The sequence below is a fragment of the Pteropus medius genome, unplaced genomic scaffold (genome assembly GCF_902729225.1).
Source record: "Pteropus medius unplaced genomic scaffold, Ma_sr-lr_union100, whole genome shotgun sequence".
NCBI lineage: Eukaryota > Metazoa > Chordata > Mammalia > Chiroptera > Pteropodidae > Pteropus > Pteropus medius.
Genome location: NW_024349799.1, coordinates 16,421,561 through 16,438,232, shown reverse-complemented (window position 1 = coordinate 16,438,232; position 16,672 = coordinate 16,421,561). Strand labels below are relative to the sequence as shown.

Below are 16,672 nucleotides of genomic sequence, written 5' to 3'. Positions count from 1 at the left end.
AAAGTTAGAAGGTTCAATATTGCAAAGATGCCCATTCTCCCCTAAATTAATCTAGTTTCAATACTGTCAAAATATCTTTTTGAGAAAATTGGCAAGCTTACTCTAAAATTTATATGGAAATTCAGAGCCAAGAATAGCTAAAGGAAGAGGTACTGTAGAAGAAAACAGAGAATTTAAACCTTATATCAATCCTATCAGAAGATATAGTAATTAATGAGTGGAGTATTGATGTAAGGAAAGACAAATTGGCAAATAAAACAGGGTCCAGAAACAGATTCACATATATACAGTCACCTGACTAATGTAAAGATTTACACAACAAGGGACAGGGAAAAGATGGTTTCTTCAATGAATGGAAATAGATTCCATTCAGTTATGTTGCTACATTTGCGGAGAAAAATGTTATCTTGATCTCTCCCTCATTGGACACAAAAATCGTTCTAGATTTACAGCAGATCTAAATGTAAAAGGTAAAACAATATATCTTTTATAGATATATTGGAAAATATAGAACCTTGGTAAAGATTTAGTGAAAATTATTAAACAAGATTTTTTAAAGCACTAATTTCGAAATTAAAATTAATAAATTAGATTCTATTAAAATTAAAATCTTCTGTTTCCCAATAATACTATTAACTGAATGAAAGCCAATCCACAAACTTGGAGAAGATATTTCTGTATATATCTGACACAGGTCTCATAACCAGAATACCCAAAGAACTCTTATAAATCAACATGAAAAAGACAGGCAATCCAATAGAAAAAAAATGGGCAAAAGATTTAATGATATCTTACACAAGAGGATATACTTATGGAGATCATTAGTTCATTAGTCATCACAGAAATTAAAATTAAAACCACAATAAAATATTACTGCATACCCAATAAAAAGCTCAAATGAAAAGTATGGAAAAATACAAAATCATGGTAAGAATGTGGAGCAACTGAATGTGGCTCTGTGAGAGGTCCTGTGGATACAGAAATGAAAATTGCATTGTCCCTGCTCTCGAGGCTCTCACAGTCTCCCAGAACACATTTACACATTATCATAATATCTCCCCCCTTTATCTTTAGCAACATTTTTAAATTTTTAATTAAAGCCTATTTTAATCTCTAAAATCTTTTTTTGTATTTAAAGACTAATGTATAACCACTCTAGTTTCTAATTAGATGCTGTTTGCATGATATATATTTTTATATATTTTCCCATCCTTTTACTTTCAACATTTCTTACTAAATTTCCCATCCTTTTACTTTCAACATTTCTTACTAAATTTCAGATGTTTTTGAATAAATGTTTCTTCATTTGTTGTTTGCCTTAGGACCTTTTCCACAGGTTTTAAATCCTTATTTTTTTTTTATATTTTCACCAGTTTCATTGGGGTGTGGTTCCATGAAGCTCCTCAGACTATCATGCCAAAAGTCAATCACCTACTTCATTATATCTTTAAATGTCATGATCTTATTTTTCACCCAAAAGCAAAATTCCTTTATAGCGGAGCACTTTTTTTTTTAATTTGTTTATTTTAATTAGTTTCAGGCATACAGTACACTGGTTAGACATCTATATAGTTTGTAAAATGATCCCCTCAATTGCTCCCTCCCTCCCTTGACCCTCTACCTAGCCAACATATTAATGCTAATTGCATTCCCTATGTAGTGCTCCCTATCCCCATGACCATCCATCAGCTACTAATTTGTACTTCTTTAACTCTTCACCCCATTCTCCCAGCCCCCCAAACCTCCCTCCCCTCTGTCCATCACCAAATTGACCACTATATTTGTGAGTCTGGTTTTGGTTAGTTTGTTCTTTTTATTCCTTAGATTCCGCATATAAGTGAACTCATAGTGTTTATCTTTCTGTGTCTGACTTAAATACCTTCTAGGTCCATCAAAGCAATATCTTTTTCCATCCCCTTTTTAGTCCGTGTGTATCTTTTAATCTGAAGTGAGTCTCTTATAGGCAACATGTAGGGGTCTTGTTTTCCTTTCCATTCATCCACTCTTTTAGTTGGAGCACTTAATTTTTTTCTATTTGAGGTACTTATTGGTTATATAGTTGTTACCATTCTTTATTCCTGTGACAATATCCTCCTGCTGTTGATATCATGAATTAAGTTTTTTGTTTTCTCTTTTTTCATAAAGTCTTTTGCATAAAAGGATTATTCACCCGAATATTAGGAATGATATCTTTCTTTTAGACTGTTGAGGCTGTTCAAAACACAATTTTAATCTATTCATTTTCAAAGAGACAAGCCGGATTTACTACAGGGTTTTTTGTTTTTGTTTTTGTTATTTTTAGGGGAGATGGCATAGAGTCACCAAAATGAAACGCTAATTTATATCTTATTTTATTATGGTATAAATTCCAAGAAATGTAACAGAAATAAAGAATGAAAGTGAAATATAACAACGTGAGAGGAAGCATAATTTTTAGATTTTTAGGTTGGAAAGGCATTCAAAGTCAGATAAATCAATGAAGATATATCACTGAATAGAACTTGGTAAATTTTAAATTTAATATTAAAGAAAAAATCATGCAGGCAGAAATATAAGTTTATTCGAAAAGAAAAAAATAGATAATATAATGACAATGTTGACTTGGAGAAAGTTGCCCATCACGTTGTTGAGCAAATAAAGATGACTGAAAAAAAATCTAAAAGTATTTTCACCAAAATGTTGACAGTGGTTACATGGCAGAATTTGGAATGATGTATGCTTCCTTCCAATTTAAATTTTTTGCATTTCTTGAATTATGCACATTGTAATTTTTACTTATAATCAATAGATTGCAATGTATTAAAAGCTATTTTGAGAAAATGAATTTCATGGGATTCTTATAAAAATTTACACCTTAAATTATTGAAGAAATTTCAACAAATACACAATAGTAGAAATTGTGAAATAAGTGAATATAAGTTTAAGATGGACTCTAATGCAAACAAATCATATCAAAAATGTAATAAAAATGGCACATAAAAAGAAACTATAGAGAAACCCCATTTATAAATATAATCACAAAAATCTAAATAAAACAATTGCAAATCAATTTCAGTACTTTATGCTGGGAATGCAAGTGTGGTTCAATATTACCAAAACTATTAATGTAATAAGCACTGAAAAAGCACTTGATAAAAATAAAAAGCCAGAGCTAATTATTAAAATACTATTATAAAACATAAATAGAAGGATAATTGCTAACTATATATATACTCTCTTATGTTTAAACTTTTTAAGGCTCATTACTGTACTTGGAATGTTAAATTTTTAAATCTTAACAAAGGTTCTACATGACCTGACCCTTGCTTACCTACACAATCCCATATCTCACCACTTCTCTCTTTATTCAGGCATCCTGACCCATATTTAATTCCTTAAATATAACAAAGGCCCAACCAGGTCTTTTGCACATGCACCTCTCTTTCTGCAATGCTCTTTGATCAAGGCTACATAGATTGACTTTTCCTATCCTTCACATCGCAAATAATAAAAACATCAAAATGTGAGCAGTTGTTACTTATCTCCACATAATGAAATTCAATGTAACTTCTTTGTATGTCCTTCTATTTATTTTTTTATTTGGGGAATTTAAAATTTCTTTACTCCTTATATATCGTTTTCAAATGGAAAGGCACATTAAGTTATTAGTATGCTTGAAATGTGTTTGGTAAGAAATAAGATATTGACTTCACATTTTTCTCCAAATAGACAATTGTCTCAATGCCATTTATTGAATAATACAAAATGTATCTGCTAATAAGAGTGCTACCATAATAATCATCTAAATCCTGCATGTTATTTGGTCTGTATGTGAAGCTTCCACCCAATTCTATTGATCTGTTCATTGCAGCGGCACTACCGCACTGTTTTAGAGTTCTTCATATTTGGCAGAGGAGGACTTCCCCTGTTCTCCTGTCTAATTTTTTTACTTATTTTTAGATTAAATTTGGATGAGCTAGCTTTCTTCCTTAAGAACTGTGTTAGAATTTTAACTTCAAATAGGTTAAATTTTAGATTAATTTGGTAGAATAAGCACCTTTGCTATAGTTTTTGTTTCTTTCTGAAATCGTGGCATGTCTACCCATTTATTAAGATTATATGCCTCTCTGGAGAATTTGAAGACCCTGATTGATTCTTACTAATATCTTAATACATGGATTTGCTTGTCGATAATGTGGATAAGATCGTTTTACATTATATTTTAATCTTATTATTCCTGATTATTATTTACATAGAATAATGATGATGATGATGAATATTTCTTGAGTACTCACTGAAGGCCAGCTCATTGTGTTAAGCATTTTATTGCTTCATTTGATTCTCACCCCAATCCATTTTTCACATGAAGAAATGGAGTATTAAAGAGCTCAGGTAACTTGCCTCAGGTTTCACAACTAGAAAGCATCAGAACTTGAACCTGATTTCAGGTGTTCTGAAATTCCTCTTTATTTCTAATGGCATTTCAGCTGTTCGTTTCGGTTTCCCAGGTAGATCATCTGATCAGCAAACAGTGACCATTTTTCCATTTCCTTTCAGTTATATTTTTACTTCTCCCCTTTCTTCAATTGTATAACATCAATTTCTTGTACTGCATACACCTGTTTTAAATATCACTACATATATTACAATCTCATAATATAACATACTGATCTTTAAGCACTTCCAAGAGAATTGTAAAATGATATTATTTAAAATAAGACATCGATGTTATTCCTATAATATTGAGTATTAGATGTGGCTGGAATGACTAAGTTGCACAAAGATTTTCCATGTTCTGTTTTCGTGTCTGTTATTACATTGTTCCTTATGTAAAGTATACATATATAAAATTTAGCCTAAGATATTTTTAATGCTAAGAAAACAGTTAATTTTGATCATTTGAATGTCCTTATTCAATTGAGGGAATTTAGTACACATCTGTTGGTCCTGATGTTGCAAGAAGTTGACCAATGGAAGGAGGCAACCAGAATGGGGTCTCTGAGTTGCTGCTCCTTCGGATCTCAGAGAAAACTTAAGACGAGTGGGTCCTGTTTTGGATGTTCCTGTTCATGTACCCGGTCACAGTGGTGGGAAATGTGCTCATCATTCTGGCCACTGGCTTTGATTCTCACCTGCATACTCCCATGTATTTCTTCCTGGCCAACCTCTCCTTCACCGACCTCTTCTTTGTCACCAACACAATCCCCAAGATGCTGGTGAACCTTCAGTCCCAGAACAAAGCCATCTTTTATGTAGGATGTCTGACACAACTCTACATCCTGGTCTCCTTGGTGGCCCTGGACCTCATCCTGGCCACAATAGCATATGACCACTTTGTGGCCATCTGCCACCCCCTCCACTATGCCATAGCCATGAGCCCTAGACTCTGTATGTTGCTCCTCATGCCAGGACTCTCTGACCTCTATGGCCTCACTCTCATCCTCCTCATGTCCACCTTCTGTGGGTCCCAGATTATCCACTACATCTTCTGTGAGATGAATGTCCTGCTGAGGCTCGCATGTTCCAACACTGAAGTCAATCATGTGGTGCTGATGGCCACAGGATATTTCATCTTCCTCATCCCCTGTGGGTTCATGATCATGTCCTATGTCTGGATTGTCAAAGCCATCCTCTGAACATAATCAATCTCTAGGAAGAACAAAGCCTTCTCCACCTGTGCCTCTCATTTGGCTGTGGTCTTCCTCTTCTATGGGTCTCTTTGTATGGTATATCTGAAGGACTCTGTAGCCACAGTGATGGATGCTGTGGTCACCCCCATGATGAACTCTCTCATCTACAGCCTGAGGAACAAGGACATGCATGGGGCTCTGGGAAAACTCTTCCTAGGAAAGGCTTCCCGGAGAGGTTGATGTGAGGGTAATTTTGAAAAGGGCATTAAAGTGAAGACTAGGCATTTCTTCCACCATGTGCAAAGCATTATCCTATGGGGGATACAGGAGTGATTAGGACATAGCTCCAGCTTAGAATGAGCTCATATATCTGCGATGAAGAAAAGACATGTTTGTTTAATCCAAAGGCCCCCAGACCTCACAAGCTATGGCAATAAATAAGGTCACACTAACACTAATACTAGAAGTTTGCAGGATCAAATCCTTGGACTTACCTGACACAGGACCCCAGTCCCAGCCATATCCAGATATATCCAGTTATTGTCTAGTAGGGTCTCTCAGGTTCTTAGCACACATCAACTCATATTCTTCTGAACTTCTCTAAAGGGCTTGCTGCCTGCAACCCGTTTATAGCAGATACCTTGCACCACCCCCACCGCAGATGCCCAGGGTGAACCCGCTCTTTTCCTAATGCTCTGCTGGGCACAGTTCCCACCGCTTCAACCTGACCCACGGTCCCTGTGATCATAGCCCCTGCCATTTAGACAGAAATGGCAAGAGATTCATCTTCTTGCTCTGGGAAGATTTTTGTTCTTTGATCCTCAAAGCAATATTATCTCTCTTGCCTTTCTCTGCATTCCTTTCTCTGAGAGAAGTCATATTTTATCGTTGGGAAGTCCACCCTTGCCTTTACTTCTGTGGCTCCTCATCTCCCGTCGCTTCTTCATTTCTTCTAAACAAAATTCTCAAGCATATCAACACACGCTTATGAACAGGAATGGTGGCGGAGGCTGCAGAAGTAATTGTGAAACTCAATCTCTACTTAAGTTCTATGATTCTGACACCAATTCGGATGTGTGGTTTCTTTTCCATACCACAAAACAATTCTCCACCATCAGTGGGCATCCTTCAATTCAACTCAATTCTGACACTATTTGCTGAGAGATAGCATCGCATTCCATAGGTTAAGACTCAGCTCCTATAAGACTGCACCCACACACACACTTCAGACACCAATTGCAAGTCCAGGTTGTCATCTGTTTCTGACTGACTTGCTATAGATCAGAGGTTCCAACAATCTCCTTCATGGGTTCGATAACTTTGCTGGAACAGCTCACAGAATTCAGAGAAATATTTTACTTACTAGTACCAGTTTATTATAAAAAGATAGAACACCCAGATGGAAAAGATACATAGAGCAAGGTATGTGAGAAAGGGCATGGAGCTTCCATGCCCTCTCTGGGTATGCCACTCTGCCTGTCTCCACATGTCACTAACCTGGAAGCTCTCTGACCCCTATCCTTTGGGGTTTTATGTAGGCTTCATTACATAGTCATGACTGATTAAATAATTGGGCACAGGTGATTGACTCAACCTCCAATCTCTTGCCCCTCTCCAGAGGCTGGGGGCAGGCTGAAAGTTCCAACCCTTCAGTCACATGGTTGGTTCCCCTGGCAATGAGCCTTAGGCACTTTCTAAAAGTACCCTCATGAACATAAACTCAGGTATGGTTGAATCAAAAAATGGGCAGAGGACCTGAACTGACACTTCTCCCTAGAGGACATACAAATGGCCAACAAATATATGAAAAGATGCTCCACATCACTAGCTATTAGGGAAATGTAAATCAAAACCACAATGAGATACCATCTCACACCTGTTAGAATAGCTACAATCAACAAGACAAGTAATAACAAATGTTAGAGAGGATGCGGAGAACAAGGAACCCTCATACACTGCCGGTGAGACTGCAAATTGGTAGAGCCACTATGGAAAACAGTATGGAGGTTCCTCAGAAAACTCAGAATTGATCTACCACGTGATCTAACAATCCCTTTACTGGGTATTTCCCCCAAAGACTTGAAAACCCATATCCCAAAAGATATTGCACACCGATGTTCTTAGCAGCATTATTCACAGTGGCCAGGACATGGAAGCAACTGAAGTGTCCTACGATAGATGATTGGCTAAAGAAGCTGTGGTACATATATACAATGGAATATTACTCAGCCATAAGAGATGAAATACTGCCATTTGCTACAACATGCATGGACCTCGAGATAATTATGCTAAGTGAAATAACCCAGACAGATAAAGTAGAAAATCCCATGAAATCACTTATATGTGAGATATAAACCTAAAAGCAACAAATGAGCAGGACAAACAAACAGACTAGACTCATGGACATGGACTATAGACTTGTGGTTACCAGAGAGTAAGGAGTGGTAAAGAAGAGGGGAGGTAGATGGTGTAAAGTGGGTCAAATAGGTGGTAACAGAAAGAAATCTAACTATGGAGGTGAACACACAGTGTAAATACATATATGCCTTACTGTTTGAAAAAAACCTCAGACTTGTTGAAAGGAGTTTGTAATGAACATCAAACACCATTACACTTCTATCACTTAGGAAATTCCAAAGGTCTTAGGAGCTCTTTACCAGAAATGGGAGGAACGGCAAATATATATTTGTTATAAATCAAAGTATCACAGCCATGTTAATAAAAAGGTTCAATATCGTCAAGATGTCAGTTCTTCCCAATTTAATCTACAAATGCAATGCAATCTCATCAAAATCCCAACAAGTTATTTTATGGATATCAAGAAACAGATTCTAACGTTTCCAGAGAGAGGTAAAAGACTCAGAAGAGTCAACATAACAACTTAACAGAAAAAGTTGACTGACAGTATGCAACTTCAAGACCTACTGTAAAACTACAGTAATCAAACAGTGGTAGTGAAGAAAGAATAGACAAAAACTTTAATGTAATGGAACACTGAGCCCAGAAATATATCCACATAAATAGAGTCAACTGATCTGTAACAAAGGAGCAAAGGCAATACAGTGAAGATATTTTCAACAAATGGAGCTGGAACAATTGGATATCCACATACAAAAAAAAAAAAAAAAAAAAGAATCTAGACCCAGACTTTACATTATTCACAAAAATTAATTCAAATGCCTTGCAGACCTAAATGTAAGATGTAAAACTATAAAACACCTAGATAATAACATATGAGAAGACTTAGATGACCTTGGATAGGGCAATAAATTTTTAGATACAAAGAGGCAATCAACTGAATGAGAGAGGAAAGTTGCAAACAACGCCTCCAGTATGGGCTAATATCCAAAATATACAAAGAACTCATACAACTCAACAACAACAAAAAAATCTTATTAAAAAATGGACCTGAACAGACACTCCTCCCAAGAAGACATACAAATGGCCAACAAACATATGAAAATATGCTCAACTTTATCAGCTATAAGGAAAATGCAAATCAAAACCACAATGTGTTTTCCCCACAACCTCACACCTGTTAGAATGGCTATCATGAACAAGACAGGTAATAACAAACATTAGAGAAGATGTGGGGGAAAAGGAACCCTCATACACTGCTGGTGGCAATGTAAATTGGCATAGCCACCATGGAAAACAGTATGGGGTTTCTTTAAAAAATTAAGAATAGAATTACCGTATGACCCAGCAATCCCTCTTCTTGGGTATTTACCAAAAAAAATTTTTGAAAATATTTACCTATAAAGGTATATGCACCCCGATGTTTACTGCAGCATTATTCACAGTGTGCAAGACATGGAAACAACTGAAATGCCTTTTGATAGATGATTGGATAAAGAAGATGTGGTACATATATACAATGGAATATTTCTCAGTCATAAGAAAAGTTGCATTTATCATTGCCCTTTTGATACTTTTTTTCCTCAGAAGAAGGTAATATTTAATGGATTCATGTAGATATCAAAAAATGGAAAAATTAAACAATTATGTTTGTCAGGAAAAAGTGGGAAAAAATGTTTCTTTCTGGAAGTATACAGTATTTCAATATGTTTAATATGGAAACAAAGTTCATTTGTGTCAAAACTTACATTAAACAAATCTTACAATGACCAGTATACAGAAAAGTTATGAGGTGAAAAATTTAACAAACAGAAAATAAGACTAAAAGTTTTACATAGTTTATTTTTCAATGATTATAAACTGAACAATGATATTGTGAAAAGTTGTACTAAGTGAAATAATTAACTGGGCATCAAATTTTTTGGAGAATTTGAGTATGTAAATGAAGGTCTTTGGGGTTGAGCAAAAATTATGTGCTTGAAACAGAAACCAGTATTCACATATCTGTTGCCACATAAGAATACTTACATAAATTATACTACTCAATTCACCTGATTTGTTTGTAATGTTAGTGAAAATTTTAATCCTTCCAAAGAAATTTTGGATAAGATTCTCCTCACAAGCACAATTGCAAGGTATTAATTATATTTCTCCTGAGGAAAAAATTGAACATTTTTAATGTTAGGTAGTCAAAATCATTAAGTCTGACTACAAACTGCACTCCAGGAGTATTGGTAGTAATGTCAAACTCGTTTTAAAAAATTAAATCGGAAGTGGCAATATTTTGCATGAACATTGAATGTAATTTCATTTATTGCAATATGTAATAAATTATTTATTGCAATATTAATATTGTCCTATTGATGTACAGTAATCATCATAAAGTAGTGATTAATATTATGAACCAAGTATGCTCCAAAAAATTGAACCACCCATCCAATGCTCTGCTTGATCACTTGGACTCATCGGATGGTGGCTTTCAGTACTCCATGGAAGTTAGGCAAAAACATTTCCAAAAAAGACTTTAGAAATGTTTAAAGAAAATGAGTTACTCATGTCATGCAAAAATTTTATAAACTCACCACTTGTAAAGATTTGATTAAATATATGGCCTTTGTTTTGACATTACAAACCATGTTAACAATCAGAATATATCTCTGCAAAGACATTCAAATAATTGCATGAATATATCATTTAATTAACCAATTCCTTTAAAAAAAACTCTGCCTTTGAAAACTTAATTTACCAAAGAATAATGCAAACACTTACAATGGCCAAAATACATTTACAGAAAGAAAAGTAATATCTTATCCCCATATATAAAATTATGAAGTTGAAGGATGAATTCTTCAAAAAAGTTCATTTATTTCAAATTATATGGAATAAAATATTATATTTATATTAACACAGTAATTCACCTTTTTAATTAATATTGATAGTGTAAATGAAGAGCAAAAAATTGAAGTTAATGAAATATAATACTGAAAAATATTATGATAACATTGGAATAGCAGAATTCTAAACTTATCTTTAGAAAATTAACACAAAATATAAAAATGTTTGTGCAAAGATTTGATCCATATTAAAAGTACATGCATTTGTGAACAGTTCTTGTCTAGTATTACATTTTAAAAATCTACATATCACTCCTAGTTACTGGATTCAAGCCTGAATTCTCTATTACACTATTCAAGAAAAAGCAAAGGGCTTCATACTGACATCTTGTCAAAAAAAAAAAAAGTACCAGGCTTTTACTTCTAAATCAAAGGAATAACAGAACACAAAAATATATTTAATGATTAAATATTTACATTTTCTATTTGAATTTATTCCAAGTTAAAATATCATCTCCAGAAGCATGTATTTTTGAATTATGATAGGGGCATAATCCATATATTAATAAAAAAAAGTCTTTGATCAAATTTCTACAGTTGATTTTTCTTAAATGGGGCATACTTTACACTCATCTACATTACCTGCTTGGCCTCCTGAAAATATAGCTGCACAATCCTGTTCTATACTTTCTGATTGTATATGAAGAAAATCATAATTCAAGACCACAATGAGAAACAGAAAGAAGATACGCAAGAAATGAGAATGACTTACAAGTGATCGAAGTGGAACAGAATGCACCATTATAATGGAGGGGAGTAAGATTCTATAGTCTCAAGTGTAGTGCAGTTGTGAGGATCTTGGGCTGTGAAGCCGAACTGCCTGGGTTCAAATCTAAAACACAAACTTAACTTCTTATGTGATGTTAGACAGCAAATTAACCTTTCTATCTCTCACCTATTAAATAGGAATAATAACAGGACTAATATCATAGATGTGTAGATTAATAGATTGGAAAAGTATCTGACACATACAAAAGCAGCCAACAAGTGTTTGCTATTTATTATCTCTTTTAAAGAAAGTTGTTTGAATCTGGGCCAAAAAAAGTAAAAAATTAAAGGATAGAATAATGTGGGCATATGGACGCAGAGAGGGTAGTAAAAGATGCTTCTATTCACAGTGAAGGGTAAGGTGAAGAAGTAAAGAACTCCAGGAGTCTCTGTGCTCTGTGAGATAGAAAAGGTTGGATTTTTTTCCTTCTCCACTTGAAAGCATCATTGAGGATTCTTGAGCAGGAAGAAAGCAGTAATTATAGCGATGTTTTAAGAAGATAATTCCTGAATTGATATGAATAATAGATGTTTTGCCTAAAGGCATATAAATCTTAATTTCAAACTTTAATTCCACCTGGAGAGAGGATGCAGCGCAGACTGGTTTCCTGCCAACTTTACCTCAAACACAGCTCTAGGGTCATCACATTTTCATATTAGCCTTTAGCACAGGGTTTGTTTGAACAAAAAGTTTAATGGCTTTAAAATTGAAAAAAAAGCACTGACTTAGTGTAAAATTCCTTTATCAATATTACTATACCCACTGAACTAAATAATATAAAAAGCCCAATTGTTACCATTTTAGAGAGAAAGACATTTTCTTTTTCCAGAGACTCTTCCCAGGACCCACTTCATGTCTCTGTTCCTTGGGCTGCAGATGAAGGTGTGCAGCATGGTTGTCATCACAGTGTACATCACAGCCATGACAGTCAGTCTCCTTAACAGCCACCATTCAGCTCACTTACTTTTTTCACCTGAACAATTACAACAGATTTGCTCTCCATACATCTACTTTTCCTCCCTTCCAACCCACTGACATTATCTAGAATCATTCTTTTTATAACTCAAACCTGCTTGTGTCACTATTCTAATTGAAGAGTTTCCTCTTTCCAGTAAAATAAAGTCCAAAATGCTTAACTTGACCCACAAGACCCTTATTTCATAAGATCAGTTAGCTCATAGCTAACCCACCCTACTCTAGGCATACTGGTTATCTCTCATTTTCTCAAAGGCAGATTGCTCTCACCTGCCATAGCACATCATGCTTCCATTACCTAGAATGTGCTGTTTCCATACCATTCTATTCCTTCTAGAAATTCATCCTCCAGATCATTAAATATGGATTATTTGGTTTTTGCTATATTTTAAGAGTTAAAAAAAAAGTTTTACCTCATTTTTTGCAGGCAAGAAGGAGGAGAGGAGAGAGGAGAGGGAGAAAGAGGAGAGGAGAGGAGAGGAGAGGAGAGAGAGAGAGAGAGAGAGAGAGAAAGAGAGAAAGAAAGAAGAAAGAAAGAAAGAAAGAAAGAAATTTATCTAAGGGATTACTGAATTATTTCAACAGACACCAAAAACATTGGAGATTGAAACATCCATTTACACTGAGCCTTTCCAAATCAAAATCTCCCTTCTCTAAACCCTTTGTATTGATTTCCTGATACTGCATTGCAGACTGGTCAGAATTTCCCTCTCCAGGTCAGAATACTACCACATCTCAAGCTACCCTATCATATGGATTAACACTAATCTACCCGGACAACAACGCTATTATATTTTTCCTTAAAATTCATCCCACGTAATAGCGATATTGATGTGGAAAGAAATGAGACTGATGTGAAAGTTTAAAGATCATGCAAAAGCCAAAAAAAATGAGGATAATTTCAAATCTCTTGGATCTAGTTCCTGGTCTCCCCCGGATACCTTTCCCCAAGGGTGACTCAGGTTTGACTAAAAAACAAAACAAAATAAAACAAAATAAATAATCAAGAGGGAGCATTTCAGGACAAGGAAATATCTAATGCTGAAGAGACAAAACAGCATCCTTACTGCAGGATATTCACCAAGATCATAGTTTAAACCAGGCAAATGAATGTTTTTCACACTTGGACAGAGAAAGAGAGCTGTATTACTATGTACTCGTGGAAAGAAGAAACTAGTTAGCTCTGACTCTTTGGGAATTCTCCTTTCTGGGAACCAGGTAGGATTCATCTTTTTTATGAAACGTTTGATTAAGGAGCTGTAATCGTCAAATATCACTTACAAATGCTGTCACTGAGGAGATATATTAGCCTGCCTCCTCCTTTCATTTCTCTACATGTTTTCTTCAGCTTTAAAATGAAAATACTGACTTGTCCCTGTCTACCTCACAAAACTACTACCAACTTGAAAGTCTCTTTTGAGAATTCCTTGAAAAATACAGAGGACTCCATTATGAAGTACTTATAAAAACTATTTTAAATAAAGAGATTGGACCTGTAGACACTAATCAAGATACTTCTAAAATGTTGAGCAGTTACTTGGATTTTACACTGCCTGAAGAACAATCCCACAGAGTCACATCACAGAAGTTCAGTAAACTGGACCTAAAGTTGGAAGAACCCTATTGCATGTACATTCCAGCCTAATTTACTGGCTGTGGTTGAAGGTGACTTCAGGGCTTTGGCCTAGGATCTTTCATTTTTTTATTCATTATAGGCACAAGGAGATACAGCCTCTGTAGTCATCACCTGAGTCTTTACACCATTGCTTCTCATTTCTTGCATTCTGTCTTCCTGAGCCTGTGAAACATTGGGTCCCAGTGGAAATTAAGTCTTGGAAAATCTCATTAATAATGAATGAAGTAAATTCCAAGGCCTCCCTGGGACAAATCTCCTAGGAGGTCTAGGGCAGGGACTTCTTAATGACTAGCCATCCTTTGGGTAGGGGAACAGGTGGCATAGGAAGCAATCTCATGCCAGAGTCCCACCAGGAATGCTGCTCTGGCTCCCACAGCCCAGATCACTTTCTTCTTCGACTTCTTAATTATTTTCACTCCTGAAGTATTTGCGTTCTGAAGTGCATAAGACTGATAACCTATTAGAACAATGTGCATTCCAAACATTGCTTCAGAAATATCATTTCAAAAAAAAGAAAGAAGTGTTCTTTATTGAACAACTTATTCAATCATTTAGTCGCATAATTTATTTCTTCTACACTTAAGTCAGAGTAACTACGAGTTATTTTGACACATCTCTCATTACTCAACGTTGAACTATAATCCCTGTCCTTAAACACAGCACAACTGCTACTCCTTCAGAATGCCTTTCTTAATATCTCCAAGCTAGATTTCACAACTGCATCTTGGATCTCTATAAGGTAATTGGATGAAAAGAATAAATGGAGAAAAAATGGTGTTCTGAGCAAAGTAACATTGCATGCAAAGATTTAAGAGTTAAAGGAAACATGGCATACTCAAGAAACTAAGGAAAGTTTAGCATGGTTATAGCATATTATGTGACGGAAGAGAATGCGAGAGATAGAGCAAGAGTCAGGCCTGGTCATGTAAGGCCTTAAAAGACGTGGTAAAGTATGCCACCTTCATCCTAAGCAAAAATTCTCCAAATTGTTTTAAGAAGGCAATTCTATGCTCAAGTTTAATTTTTAGGAATATAATTCATCTTAAAGTGAAGAGAATACATTAGCATTAACAATCAAAAAGTCAGATAAATCATTTAGAAGGCATTTCAGCACCTTGAGGACGGTGACTTTAATTAAGGTAGTGGTGACAAGGTTTTAAAGTGGATATGTTAGAGAAACGTAGTCATCTATAAATATCAGCTGAATGGTTTAACCAAATTAAAATTTCTCAACACCAGTCCCTTTAGAAATAAAATAAACATCTCTTTCCACATAGAATGTAGTAGGTTGCAGCAAGCAATATACTTGCTGCAACAATTATTTAAAAAAACAAATAAATTTTAAATAATATTTTAAAGGCATCAAAGAGTTGCAGAAGCAACAAAATCTACATAAACTAAAGTTTCAGAGAGAGAAGAACTGTCCAGAGATGAGGTGAGTACAACTGGTTAATTTTATATAGGAGGCTATTTGCTGAATCTGGGCACAGACTGAGGCAGAGGATCTTGCTGGGGAAAGAAAAATCATCAAATCTTGTAGCAATCTTACATTACTGGAGTAACCGATTGGAAACTTGAGAGGACACAAACACATGGATGGCTTTTCTCAGAGGACATTTGCTGAATCTGATAGAATTCTAGGGAGTTAGGCTGAGTCCTCCAAAAGGCAGAACAAAATGTCCTGCTGTCTTTTAGGACTGAGAATCAGACTCATCAAGAAAGGAGGACAGTTTCAAACCCACATCTGATATCTCCCTTAAGATTTTTTGCCAGGCTGGTCTGAGTGCAGTGGTGTCTACAATTAATTGATCACAAGTTACATATTTCTCTGTTCCTCCTCCACTCCCACTGCTTCACTTGACTAGTACAATATAAAATTAAAAAATGTAAAAAAAAGATTATTTGCCAAATTTTAAAGTTCCACGGAACAAGAGGCTAAAGAGCTAAGCAAAAAAATTCTAAAGAGAATTTCCCATTATTTTACAGAGCTGAAGAACTCATCAGGTTCTCAATCAAAAGTCAAGAAGGATCACATCTTAGGGAGCATTAAACTTAGTCTTCCTAAGACGGCAACCAACCCTAAACCAAATCAATCCCTAATTGTATTAAAGTCATCAACCTATTTACCATATCTGCATAAAAAGAAAGAGGGAACCATTTCTATTAAAAGATGGCATTATCTGGACTACAATAATCCCAATATTAATAATGTCTAGCATACAATAAGAAATTACTAGACATAGGGAAGAGGCAAAAATCACATGGCCAATAATGAAGAGAAAAAAAAAATTCAGAAGGAGAAAGAAGAGTAAAGATAAGCCTGATGTCAGAAGTGGAAGAGAAGGAATTTAAAATACAGTAATTCATATCTGAACATAATTAAAGGATGCATAATTTTCACCAGCAAATGGCATAAATAAAAAGAAAACAA

At 35.1% G+C, this 16,672-nt stretch overlaps 1 pseudogene; it reads left to right on the top strand.

The window, feature by feature from the left end:
- Positions 1-4,949: 4,949 nt before the first annotated feature.
- LOC120621186 (olfactory receptor 1D2-like) lies at positions 4,950-5,749 on the top strand (annotated as a pseudogene).
- The last annotated feature ends 10,923 nt before the right edge of the window (positions 5,750-16,672 follow it).